The sequence below is a fragment of the Topomyia yanbarensis genome, chromosome 2 (assembly GCF_030247195.1).
Source record: "Topomyia yanbarensis strain Yona2022 chromosome 2, ASM3024719v1, whole genome shotgun sequence".
Lineage (NCBI taxonomy): Eukaryota > Metazoa > Arthropoda > Insecta > Diptera > Culicidae > Topomyia > Topomyia yanbarensis.
This window is the reverse complement of record NC_080671.1, coordinates 142,410,420-142,424,614: the sequence shown is the minus strand read 5'-3', so window position 1 is coordinate 142,424,614 and position 14,195 is coordinate 142,410,420. Positions and strand designations below refer to the sequence as shown.

General features: G+C 36.3%; 1 protein-coding gene across 3 annotated transcripts in view; it reads right to left on the bottom strand.

Moving 5' to 3' along the window:
- Positions 1–14,195, bottom strand: part of LOC131681588 (inositol-pentakisphosphate 2-kinase) — a 348,483-nt gene that overhangs the window by 133,354 nt on the left and 200,934 nt on the right. For 2 of the 3 annotated variants that reach the window (XM_058962473.1, XM_058962476.1), the window contains exon 4: positions 12,445–12,634. The exons of the other annotated variant lie outside the window; for it this stretch is intronic. The gene's annotated coding sequence lies outside the window, so the exon portion shown is untranslated. The remainder of the gene's footprint in view (positions 1–12,444; positions 12,635–14,195) is intronic. 3 annotated transcript variants of the gene reach the window in all.

The window sequence follows — 14,195 nt, the reverse complement described above, 5'->3', positions numbered from 1 at the left end:
TCAATTCCTTATCATTAATCCGACGCTGAACCCCAGCAACGTCTACGAATCTTTGTTGCTATGCAAATTCGTAGACAGTCATTCAAACTGACCACGACTGTATTGAACAAATCGGAAATGAGATGATAATTTCAGCGGCATGGAAATTACACAGTATTTGTAAAGTCGCGAAGTGTCGAAAATGCAAAAGAAACCTTCAAGTTTCTGCAGTTAGTTGAATACCACTGACAAGTTAATTAAATTTCGATAACTCATAAAGTCGTATATAGCAAAACTCCGACAAATTGCAATCGGGTCTTTAGTAGTTCTAATCTGGCAACTTCTGAGGTGCATATTAGGCAATTTTGTCCACCAACCGACACGATTAGGTATCGCAAATCACCGCAATGCAATAACTCCGAATGGAAACTTGCTGAATGCTGCTTGTAAGCTCTGTATTTCCAATCCTCCGACTTTGATTCGCTCGGTTGAACATCACCGGTTAGCACATCTAAGCAACTGAGTACTGACCTCAAATCGAACCTTCTCAACAGCTACTGTATAAGTCACAAGGTTTTTTTTCTTTACTAGAATTAATGCATTTGCGTCAATTCGCTTGACCGGTTAGGGATTACCAGTTAAAGCGCGAGAAGTTTACTGCTTGAGCGTTAAAATTTCGCACCTTGGGCCCTGGAGCAATGCCGTTTTTAGGGTGGTTCGAAATCACCCCAGCCCGTTAACGTCATCGCAACAGTCCATTAAAATAAATATAAATTTTATCATTGCCCACAAGATTTGTGTCGCGAATAAATTTAACTTCATTACCCCGAGAGCCGTGGGAAAAAGGTTACTGCTCACCTAACAATTGGCAGCGAACTGTTTTCCGACGTCATAATTACACTGGAAAACAAATAAAGAGTAGCTTTCGATCGTGTCATCTTGTGGTTTGTGAAAAGACTAGTTTCAATCATAATTAACATAACAAAATGATCGTAAAATGTTGGGATAACATCGCTTTCAAATCCGGTTGAAAACGAAACAAACATATTGCGCTCCTCGGCCATCAGTCAATAAACAGTCTGATTAGCATAATTTGCCATGATAGTGTTGCCTATTGAAGCAGTAGGAGGCTGCGCAATACGAATCGTGGCTTGTTTATATCTAGGTATTCGAGTGGGGTGCGCGCTGACGTTGTCGATTGAGATTAGAATCGAGCAGATTTGTGTTGATTCGCAGTTTACACCAACCCGGAATCGTTCAAAGCATTTAATAGAATATGTTTTGATTCGTTTCATGTTTTTAATACTGATCGGTTTCCTACATGTGGCGTCAGTAAACGTTGTCGAAGATTTAGGAATTAATTCTATCGTTCTATTGCATAATTTCCAAATTAAAGTTTAAAGATGAAATTAAAGTTATAACAGAAAAATATTTAATAATTTCTGACACGAACAAAACTAAGAGAATCGTAGACCCAGCGAAACAAACAAAATGTTCCTCAAGGCGCAAAATAGGGCAGGAAACTATTCGAAACGAACAGAATCTCTAGTACTTCGGACATATGGTGGTTTGGTGAATTGGACAAAATTTCTCGAGTAAATTTTTTTTATATCTTTACCCAAAAAAATTTGTTCATAAATTCATGAAAAAAGACAACAATTTCGTAAACTAGGCGATTTACAAAAATCGTGACCAAGTTCCTAAAATAATTACTAATAAATCTCGTATTCATAAAACTATTTGTGTTTCCAAAAAACAAGTTCGCGTCAAAAATATACATGGCGTTACATTCGAATTCTTGGTTGGGTTACAGTTACAGTAGTTGTTCCCTGGGCATGTTTAGTTTTCGTCATGATTCTTGTTCATAATTTTGGGATGCACTGGTTTTTACAAACAAAATTAACTAAAAGAGTCGACACTTAAAAGATTGTCATGAAGTCAGCAGCTTAGGCGTGATTTTCATGATTTATCATCACATTACCGTGATATTTCATTCATGAGTTTACTATTATTGCAGGAGGATGATCACGATTTTTATAGTTTATATGCACGTTATAGTGATATTTTAGTCTTAAGCTTATTATGGAACTAGACAAGTGGAGTAATGTGACTCATGTTCATAACATCAGCAGTTTATTCGTGATATTCGTAATTTCTCTTCGCCTTATCGTGGTATGTTATTTTTGGGCTACTATCGGATTTTTACTAGGAGTAACGTGACAATATGAAATGGATCATAAAAATGTGACTAATCGGCGGTATCATGTTTTGTGAACTATTTGACGAACACGATCTATGGCACCATAATACATTTTTGGAGAAATACGATGCTCGAGACCCTCAAACTTTTCTTATATCGTTGCAATGTTATTGCAGATGTCGCTCGTGTTACGTAAATTAGATAGATGGTAGAGAACATCGTTGACGACTGTCATTTCGGCCGGTGGATCAGCTGTATTAGTTACGGCGTCATTTATGTTTTCGCGTTTTGTGCTGCAAAAACGTATTGTCTTTCATCCTCTATACAGTACATTTAATCAATGTGAAAAAATGTCAAATGTACCTTTTCTTACGTAAAAATTAATACTTAACACGACATGAAACATACGCTTGAGGACACGATAGGTTAGCCGTTTGGGGGCATAAGAGGTCACTACTGTAATGCAAATTTGAATTATTTTGACAGGGAAATTATGCGTAATTTCGTGCGAAAAACTCCAAAACGAAGTGAAGAGGACATAAAGAATGCAATTACATCTGTTCAAGACGGTGCCAGTATTCGATTAGCCTCTAAACAACTCTACACAATTCAAGATTACGTTCGAGTCATTACGTGCTCGGGTGAAAGAGAAGTGCCTGTCGTCTATAAAAGCGGGTCAGATATTTCGCGTGAGTTATAGAATATAATAATTAAGGGTGTTGTTGAAGTAGAGAATCGAAAAAAACATTATCGAAAAAGAGAAGCAAAAGGAATTCAAAAAAATGTTCCGCATCGCAAACGTGGTCGTCGCACAGTTAAGCAACCACGTGAGCCTGAATGTCCAACTTCAATTCCACACTCTGGCAACGACGAGGACACCGAGAAGTCATTCGCAAGTACAAAGCCAGATTCAATTGCCGAAAAGAAACACGTGTTTTCGACGTTTCCTTCCGCGGTTTCACTTGCCACTTTCTCATTTTCTTACCTGAATGACATCAATGGATTACAGATGGCGTCGGTGGTTGAGTGGTAAGCGTGACCGCTATTCATTCCAATTGGCCTGGGTTCAATTCCAGCCGAGGTCGTTGAGATTTTTCTGAGGTGAAAAAATCTATGGCCACGTCTTCCTTCAGAAAGGAACTAAAGCCGTTGGTCCCCGGTACATGAGTTGATGGATCGTTATTTAGTCCAGATAGTGTAATCAACTCTCTGGCGTCGGAAAAGAAGAAGTAGAACCCAACTTCTATACTTACTAACAAATATCCTCTTCAGGTGCTACTTGTGGAGTGCGCAGTAGTATATACGGTCTCTAGCAAAAGCAAGTATCGGACTAACCATTCCTACCCTTTTCTTCTGCGATCTACGTTCGGGCCTGGTCGGCTCCGGTATCGATCAATAAACACTTTAGGATTACCTGGAGTTGCACATTGAAAGATGTTTCGCTACTCACAATCATAATTATCTACTTATTCCCTGTGCAATTTCAGCTAGTCCAGATCGAAAACAGAGTAGCTGCCAAGGGTGGTCGCACAAGTTCAAGCTTAAGCTCAAGCTGAATGACGTCAATGGATTGCATTTAGTATTTGTGTTATTATTTTTTAAATAATCTGCACTATTCATACTCTTACAATAAAAGTTGAACCGCTGATCTTCTAGGTGTGTGCATCATTTTATTTAACCTCGAATATAGTGACCGAGTTTAAAAACATCGGAAAAAAGTACCTTCGCCTTATTGGAGTTGACTTGAAAAATATTTAGCCAGGTATAAAATTATTATTGCCAAAACGTTGCCAGATGTATAACCTTTCTAAAGAGTGCTTGTTTGTCATAATCAATGCAAAAATGCCCTCACACGACCTTGCTAAAAAAACTGACCTACTTGACCCCACTCTACTCTACTATTCATACCTATCACTAATCACTAGAAGTTGAACATAACTGTAAGATATTTCATGCAAAATGCATTGAACAAAAATGATTCCATTGATAATATTCTAAATTTTGTGAAATAGTCCACGTGAAAATTTCATGGCCATGAAATGAAAAAAGATTAGGGATATCTTCTGAAGATATATTATAAATTATGTACTAGGAATCATAAACCAGTTCCATGAACAATATTTCATAATATTGCGAATTATTTCACGAGTACGAATGGTCAGTCGGGTATTGTACTAGGAATCATGAACCAGTAAACGAATACATGAATATTTTATGATATTGTGAACTATTTCACGAGCACGGATGGTGAGTCAGTTTCCGTATTTCTGAATACTTTATGATTTTATGAACTATTTCACGAATACGAAAGGTCACCGTGACTATTATACTAGATATCATAAACTAGTTATGAATATATGATTTTATGAACTATTTCACGGGTAAGCATGGTCAGTCGTGACTATTATTCTAGAAACCAGGAACAGTTCACGAGTACATGAATATTTAATGACTATGTGAACTACTTCACTAGCACGTGACTATTAGGGCACATTCACACTCATTTTTAAAATCTCAAAGCCCCAATTATAAACCCTCGCCCACTTCACTTAAAGTTTTTGATATTGCTACTATGGAAAAATATGAGAAAAAGTATATTAAATGCTATATCTTTTGAAGTAGCATTACGAAAATTTAGTCCTTTTTTTGAAAAAAGCATTCTTAGCAATTCAATGAAAATATTTTTGTTTCTCGAAAAATATGGGAGTTTTGGGATATTTTGTCCCAAAAATCTCCTATTCTTTATAACCATTATGCTCAATGTTGCAAATCGTTCATATTTTACAGTTTTTCTAATGTAAAAAAAATCAGCAATCGATTAATATCTTTGTGACCTGTGTCAAAATGCGAGAAGTTGGGGTTCTGGGGCAATTTGTATTTCATATCAATTTTTATAATTTTCTCGTGCATATATCTGCGAAGTTACTGGTAAAATTCAGAAATATCAGATTTTTTAACATTTAGTCTGCAAACCACATTTTTTCATCAAGTGTCCTAATACCCCAACTTCACGTATTTTTACTGACACGACACATCTAATGTATCGGAATTTTATCGATGACAAATCTACTTCATTTTTCCACAGGATTTTTTATGTTCAACAAGGTACATTTAGTAATAATTTAACACATTTACGCACGAGAAGATGATAACTTCTCGGATTCTGACAAAAATCACAAAGGTTCTATTCGATTGATTTTTTCACATTAGAAAAACTGCAAAATATAAGGATAGGAGATTTTTGGGATAAAATGCTCCAAAACTTCAACTTCCCCTATTTTTAAGGAACCAAATATACTTTCAATGAATTTTTTCTTCATAAAAGGGTATTAATTTTATTTTTCCGAGTGCTACTTTAAAAGTTGTGGCATTTAATACAATTTTCCTCATATACAGAAAATCGCTTTGGTAATGTCATAGCGGAAACCGTGTCTGAAATTCGCAAAACAAAACAAATATCTCCTCTAATAAAAGCGTTATGCGGGCGTTATTGTAGGGAAATTGCACATAACTATACAACGCATGATTTTTGTTCATGGTACTGTTTTCGTAACGATGATTTTGGGAATATTTTTTCCGTGTGCAACCTTGATTTTTATCCAGATATGTTTAAACTGATCTAGATCAGCACTACCTTTTAATCGTATCTCAAATCTTAGCAAAAAAGTTCATTCATGTATTTTGATCATTTTTACATTCATAAATCAATGAGATAAAGATGGGTGGGTAACGTTAGAGACATAACCGAAATGAAGTAGAATACAAATTAAGCTGAAAATGAAAACGACCGAAAATAAGTTTTGACAACATGCGGTCCTCCCGTCGACCATTAATTTCGTTATTTTATATGCGAGGGAAGATAGACTAATCACGAATAACGCGATTCTAATGAACAGTGACGATCGGATAACCAACCCCGGTGGGATATTCGGTGTTATGCTGACAGGGAAGAGGAAAACAAGAGCCTCTTTTCTCCTTGTTAGGAGAGGCCGCAAACAGCGTCTGTCCCGGAGCGGGTGACTGAAAGAGAAATGCGGTTCTTCGCTAGTTTTATACGAGATGGCTGCCCTTCCGCACACTAAAAACTATGAGTCGCAGCCCTATTAAGGAGTGTATGACGAAATATCAACCGTACACACCGAAAATGTGAAGAAAGACGCTTAATGCAACAATCAGCATAAAGACACGGCAATGTTTACTGGAAGCTGCTTATTAGAAACCCGGTACTCGGGACATTGTGCCTTGCTCACGTAGCATACAGTCGAATCTCCTACTACGCGGATTCCTACTTCGCGAATTCCTACTGCGCGGATTCCTGCTGCGCGGTACCCGCGTAATAGGAATCCCAGAGCTTATGGGATTTTGACTAATTGGGCCTGTGGTCGAATATTTCGTCTGTGTTAACATTTAGCGCCATACTTTATTTGGCAAAGTTGTTGTGCTTACTTAGACCTACAATTTAGAGTAATTGAATATCCAATTAGTTGAGAACTGTGCGCCAGGGGTACTTTAAAAGAGAGTAAATAAATCGAACCTCTCGTCGTGAATGTGACTATCATTGAATGGGTTTAACATAAAATATATCGAAACACTTATTATTTTGAAAGATGGTGTCTTAGGAAGATTTATCCAGAAAGTCAAGAGCTTCTGGATGGTGGAAATAATAACTCGAAATTATCCCACCAAGTGGCGCTAGTGCGAATGCAAATGATCAACTAATGTCAAAATCATTCTTCATTTCAATAACGAAAGTATTTGGAGGGATACTGTCTTCAGTAAAGTTGCTCGAGAAATCAAAGACTACCGCATGCGACAGGTTAATTTAAGATACTCTCGCTATGTGGCGCTAGTGAGCGTACCACTATTCAGCACATTATAGAATATGATACATCTAAAAAGTCTAATAACTTAGAAAGATGGCGTTTTCGGCAAAGTTCTAGGGGAGGTCAAGAGCTAGGCGATTATGGACAAATCAAATTGAAATAGATCCGCCAGGCGGCGCTAGTGAGCATGTATTTTTTTCAAATTCTATATCTCGATATCATGATAATTTAGAGGTGTGATGTCTTCGGCAATATTCATCAGCTGGTCGAGTGCTGTCCGAAGGCGAATAGATAATTTCAGAATTCAGCCACTAGGCGGCGCTAGGGAGAATTCAACTTCCAGTACATGGTAGGTGATGTTTTGTCACGAAAGTTTAATAATTTAGGAAAATGATGTGTTCTGTAAAGTTTCTGAGGACGAAATAATGTTTGATAATGTAATGATTAAATTGGATATCATCCGCTAGTGAGCATACATCTATTTATTTCAGTATCTCCAAATGATGACAATTTAGAAAGGTGATGTCTGCAGCAAAGTTGCTAGAGATATCAAGGACTGCCCGATGGTGACAGATTAGTTTGGGATACTTTCACTATGCGGCGCTAGTGAGCGTACAAGTTTTCAATACTTGGTGGATTGTAATATCTCCCAAAAATTGATAATTTAGAAAAACGTTATTAACAAAATTCTTGAGGAGGTGTAGGGCTACCCGGCGCTTGTGAGCTACTAAAAAATTTAATATACAAAATGGAAATTTTTTCAACAATATGATAATGAGTTTTGTTTGGTATTTTACCTCATTATCACTATAATAAGGTGTTCAGTTGTTGGTATGAGATGCCTAAATTAGTTAGTCTGGTGTTATTTTCTTTAGCTGGGAAAGGAACCATCATCTCAAAAGCTCACTTACTTCTTGGCTTTGCAAATAATGTCAACATCATTGGCATTCATCCCAGAGCAGTGGAAGAGGCTTATAAAAGGGAGCCTGGGAAAGGTGGACCGACTAAACAAGCTGACAAGACAAAGTACATGGTAGCTGGTAGAGAGCGAGGAATTCTGAACGGCATTGATTTCGAGGTGGAAATCAATGGGCTACGGTACGAGGTTATCGACAAATTCATAGGGGAGAGTGGGGATAGATGAATCACGGGTATGGGTGAACCACTAAATATACTATGTCATATCCTGATGATTTTAACGCCCAGATTATTTTTCTTGTTAACTCTTTCGGTAACCTAACCTGACGCTAATTTGCGATAGCGTCAAACACTTGTTGACATTATTTCGCAGGCACGAATTAATACATTTTTTTCCTCATATACAGAAATTCGCTTCATTATCAATAGCGGAAACCGTGACAGAAGTTCACAAAACAAATATCTCCTCTAATGAAAGCGTTATGCGAATGTTACTGTAGGGAAATTGCACATAATTATAAAACCCATGATTTTTGTTCATGGTACTGTTTTCGTAACGATGATTTTGGGAACAATTTTTTTCCGCGTACAACGTTGACTTTTATAAAGATATGTTTAAACTGATCTAGATTAGCTCTATCTTTTGATCGTATCTGGAATCTTAGTAAAAAAAGTTCATTCATGAATTTTGATCATTTTACATTCATAAATCAATGAGATAAAGATGGATGGGTAACGTTAGAGACATAACCGAAATGAAGTGGAATACAAATTAAGCTGAAAATTGAAATGCAGCAAGTCTCCTACAAACCACCGAAAATAAGTTTTGACAACATGCGGTCCTCGTCAAACGCTTGTTGACGCTTTCAAAAATAATCAAAGTTTTTTGTCGTTAAAGTGGGGATAGGTGAACCAGGAGATAGGTGAACCAATATCAATGTTTTTCATTTTGCGTGTCATGTCACAGCATATAAATTAAATTTCGATATTTCGTACTTTCAAAACAAAAGACAAAAGGATAAACGATATTTTTTCATATTTTCTTCTAGAGTGGTTCAAGTATTCCCACCCGTGGGGATACATGAACCATTTGACATACATTTGTAAAATACTAATAATTATGACCACACGTAAATATTCATTGCCAGAGATATTATATATGGTAAACCATTGTTTGTTCTTTCAAATTCATGCACAGAGAATACTCCATCTCAAAAGGCCAAAGAATTATTGCAAGTAACAATAAAGTGGTTCATGTATCCCGATTGAAAAAGCGTGTCGTGGGTGCGACTAAGGCTTTCTATGGTTCGCATAGTCAGCTGAAGTCCTGTACCCCACAGACACGCACAAAGTTTACTCTAAATACAAATCAAGAAGCAGACGAAGAAAGAGTTGAAGAAACGTTGAACGTTTTTGATTAATCACACGTAACCAATTCTGTTGTAGTTGATTTTGTTGTGCGATGTGGTGGGGAATTTTCGCAAATCGCACTGAAACAAAAAAAAATCTGCCGTGTGATATAATATACAGGTAATTTATAAGTATTAATGTTTTGATTAATTTTGTAGAACATTGTAAATCGATAGAAATTCGAAGAAAACAATTATATAACCAATAATATTATATACTATGTAACGAAAAATGTTCTACAGGTAAATAAATAACGCCATCTAGTGTCTTCAGTAAAGCTTTTCGAAATGATATTTTTCTAAAATTGTACCAAAGACGCCGATTCCGAATATAAACCGTTAGAAAAAGTAAATTTTATATCTTACTACTAGGTAGATTAATCGCTAATATATCAGAACCAAGAGCAGGGGCCTTTCTCGTAATGAAACTTTCTTAAAAACACCTTGTTGCTTAAAGTGAAAGTATGTGGAAACCAGGAATGCACGCATGTTGCTAGGTACCGACTCACTTGTTAACATTGAGAAAAATTAAATTCTGAAGTGAAAATTCAAACGCACAAATGAGAGTTTTTGGACATTTTCCTTCAGTCATCTGCACAGTGGCAGAAAATTTGAAGTTTTGTTAGTAAACGATTAAAGTTTCGCGGGTGTTTTTTGTAGTGGTGTGAGATAAAAGTGCATTTGAAAATTTAATGAAAATGAGAAGAAGAAAATTAAGAGTGTTTTGAAAAGAAAATCCAAGTGAAGAGGGGTGATAATTTCGCACAAAACAAGAACTACAGATGGCATTCCGTCAAAAACTCGGATTGATTGTATAGGAAAATGTTCTAGCTTCCTCAAGTAGTAGTTTCGTGGCACATCGGCAAGGTTAGTGTGCTAAAAACGTATTTTTATATTTGCTCATTAGTCACGATGTTACACTATTTCGCTGATAACTCGGCTTACATTGATTGGATTGCGCTTAAATAGGTATCAACATCTTTGTTTCGTTCTTAAGAAGCAGATCAATAAAAAATCTAGCTTCGAAAATGTAACATACTAGCGTTAGAGCGAAGCAAAAGGTCGAGTACAACGCACCCTTATTCATCCTACCATTTGACCTAATGCGTTGAATAGAGATATCAGACACTCCTCTAACTCATGTGTTCAAATGGGTAGGATGAATAGAGGTGCTAAGATGAATTAGAGCACAGCAACCCTAGATGATTAGGCAGGGTAAAGAAGGGTGTGTGGCGTAAGAGCTACGTTGTGGTTTACTTGTATAATGTCCTAATGGGGTTATATATCTTTTGGTTCGAAAAACGTCAACAAAGTTTGAATTTACATAAAGGCATAAAGCAATAATTTCATTACATCAATCTTATAGTATTTTGGTAGTATATTTTTCAGTGAAATAAACAAGCATAAGTTTATAAAAATAAATTGATAATTGGCTGGATTACGATTTTTCCCCGAAATCATTTTTTATTTAAGAAGTTTGCGGTGATCAGGATTGAAGACCAACAGATCAACTAAAATCCCAAATTTCAAAAAATTCCATTAGTATATGATTATTCCTCGTACCTTAACGAATAGTCGAATAAATAATAATTTTTTGCTGAATTCGAGATCGTTTCCCCCAAAAAATCACTGTTTAAAGCTTTAAAAATTGTATTAAAAAGTTCTCATTCACTAAACAAAAAATTATGCATAAAAAAGAAATCGTTAAGGTATGAGAAAAAATAATTACGATCAATTGAAAAAATTGAAGAAAATCCATTGAGTGATTTATCGGTAATCGTGATCACGTAAAAACCATTTTTGAAAAAACGACATTTCGAGAAAATCGAGTTTAAAATTTCAAGTTACCTCTACTCTTAGTAGACGAAGAGCGCTTCAAAACGCAGCAACTTTCGATCGATTTCTCGGATCTCTATAAAAATTTGGGAAAATATTCCCAAGGAGTTGTACTTCCAGATAAAGTAATAAAAAAATTGATTTTTTGAAAAATAAAAAGGTATGTACCCCTTAAATGTGGAACTCGAGATGTAATAACTTTTGGTCAGCATTTAATAGTTCTGGACAACTGTGTGATAGCAAGAAACCAAACAACGATTACTTTGTTCGTGCTACAAACGCACACTAGATCGAGCGACTGTTAGTTGTTGTTCACTTTGCTGGCTTGTAGCTCTTACTGGGGTCGAAATTTAAAGCTGACGAAAGCCTAAAAATTCATGAAACGTCAAGATCCAGTGTCATTCAAAAAAATACAAATATCTGTATATTTAGTAAAACCAAACTAAACTTCTTGAAATACACTAACTTTGAACTACTTTACTTGTAAAAGTCACTTAGCACTCCTAACTGAAAGGTATTAGAACATAATTAAGTAGGAATTTTTCTCAGCATTCTAATCAAATCTTGGGAATAAAAAATTTATAATGCACGGAATATTAGACACTTTAAGTGAATTGTAGGAGTGGTTTGGTTTGGATTTTTTCACAAAGCACCGTAAATTTTAGCATCTACATTCATGATCTGAATGCGACATTGGGGCATAACAAAATCGATCCAACCTAACGAACAAGAAAAATTCTCAGAAACCATGCATTCAAAACATTTTTTTCTTCCTTCTACCATTAATGTTTATAGCTCCTATACACACAACATCCTAACAGCAAAATATATCCCAAAATACTCCCGATGACCACCGTGGAAACGCCACCTTGTTTTTATTTACATCCCGGCAAACCGGTCCCAAAACCGGTCTGAGGGAGTTTATTTTCAACCCGTTTTGCTCATCTCTCTTCACAACAACAAAATCAGCTTCCAGGCCAGAGGAAATTCTCCATTTCGAAGATAACCCTCTGATGCCCAGTTTACGTGCTGTGTTACAAAAAAAAATTCGGATATTGCTATTGTTTTGCATCGACTTTTATAATTACATACATTGATATTAAAATGTTTGATTTAAGGTTTTTCAAATATTGTTTGGTTACATCATGCATTTGTGACAAATTTGATTATTTCCACTTTTGAATGTCGACTTACTTATCATACTTTGGCCGGTTACGGCTACCAACAAAAATCGATCATATACACCAGAGGGTAAATATCATAAATATACCTTACTCACCTTAGGGCGGCGGCACCGCCATCACGGGGTGGAGAAATTTTAGCAGTTCTGTCGGCTGTTTTTTCGCTCTTGGAATTCTACGTCGCAATTACTGTTTTCGCCCAACCGCGGGACTGTCAGAATCGGCACAGTTCAATAAACCGATGATGATGATGATGATGATGGTGATGATAGGCGTTGAATCAGTGGTCTGCAAAGTGAAAATCACCACAAGGTAAAGACGGAATACCAAATTAGTACGGCAACATTCTCTTTTCGGCTGTAAGCATTAAAGTTTGAAGCGTGATGGCAAGAAGGAGCCAAGAAACTGATTGTTTTGCACTCATCAGCACTGGAAACCGCAAAACAAGTTGCATCCGGCTCCGCGATTGAACCATTCAAATTCGCCAAACACTACTGAGGATTGGTTTTCCGCTGAATTGAAGTAGGGCACAATGATTTCCATCAGAATGAGAAGTAAGACTTAAGTAAGTTTGTCGGAGGTGTGATAGGGAAAACGTGGCTTTGTTAGACTTGTACGAAGCATTTTTACCTAAACTCATAGTTAGTCAAGAGAAACATTGTATTATGTATACAGGTATACGTCGATAGTACGTTAAACTTTTCATCAATCAATCGCTGACTACACTACACAAACCTTTATTACTTACATACTATACTGTATACTCTGCTTATATACTATGATTTCGTAGAGTTGAAATACTGTTTCAAACTTGTTCTGGGGATGTTAAAGTCAATACTTTCACAATACGCGTTATACACAGCCATCATTTGGTTTCGTGGTCCAGTATAGGCGTAATCTGTTTGAAGATGACAAATTTCGATTGCGTAATTGGCGAGTAGGATTGGGATTGGGTTTGGGATCAGAGTTACCATATTCACAGATTTTTCTGTATTGTCACAGATTTTTTTTCACAATTTTTGATCACAGATTCTTTTTCACAGATGGCAGATTTTTGGCATTTTGATGAAAATTTCACAGATTTTCACAGATTTTTGGAAATACACTCAGGTTTTTTTTACGCGGGGATACAGGTCGCGTAAATAAAAACCGCGTAAATGAAAACTGCGTCAATTTCAAAATCCGCGTGAATGAAAACCGCATAAATTTCAAAATCCGCGTAAATTTCAAAATTCGCGTAAAAAACGCGTTAAAAAATACCGCGCAATAAAAACCGTGTAAATGATTATGATTATGATTTTTCACAGATTTTTCGGAAATTTATTTATTTTTTTTTCCTGTTTCAGTTATCACAGATGGTTAAAAAATAATTTTGACTGAAACACAAATTTCAATGCGGCATCCCTGATTGGGATTGGGGTTGGGATTGGGATTGGGATTGGGATTGGGATTGGGATTGGGTTTGGGATTGGGATTGGGATTGGGATTGGGTTTGGGTTTGGGTTTGGGTTTGGGATTGGGATTAGGATTAGGATTGGGATTGGGATTGGGATTGGGATTGGGATTGAGATTGAGATTGAGATTGGGATTGGGATTGAGATTGAGATTGAGATTGAGATTGAGATTGAGATTGCGATTGAGATTGAGATTGAGATTGAGATTGAGATTGAGATTGAGATTGAGATTGAGATTGAGATTGAGATTGAGATTGAGATTGAGATTGAGATTGAGATTGAGATTGAGATTGAGATTGAGATTGAGATTGAGATTGAGATTGAGATTGAGATTGAGATTGAGATTGAGATTGAGATTGAGATTGAGATTGAGATTGAGATTGAGATTGAGATTG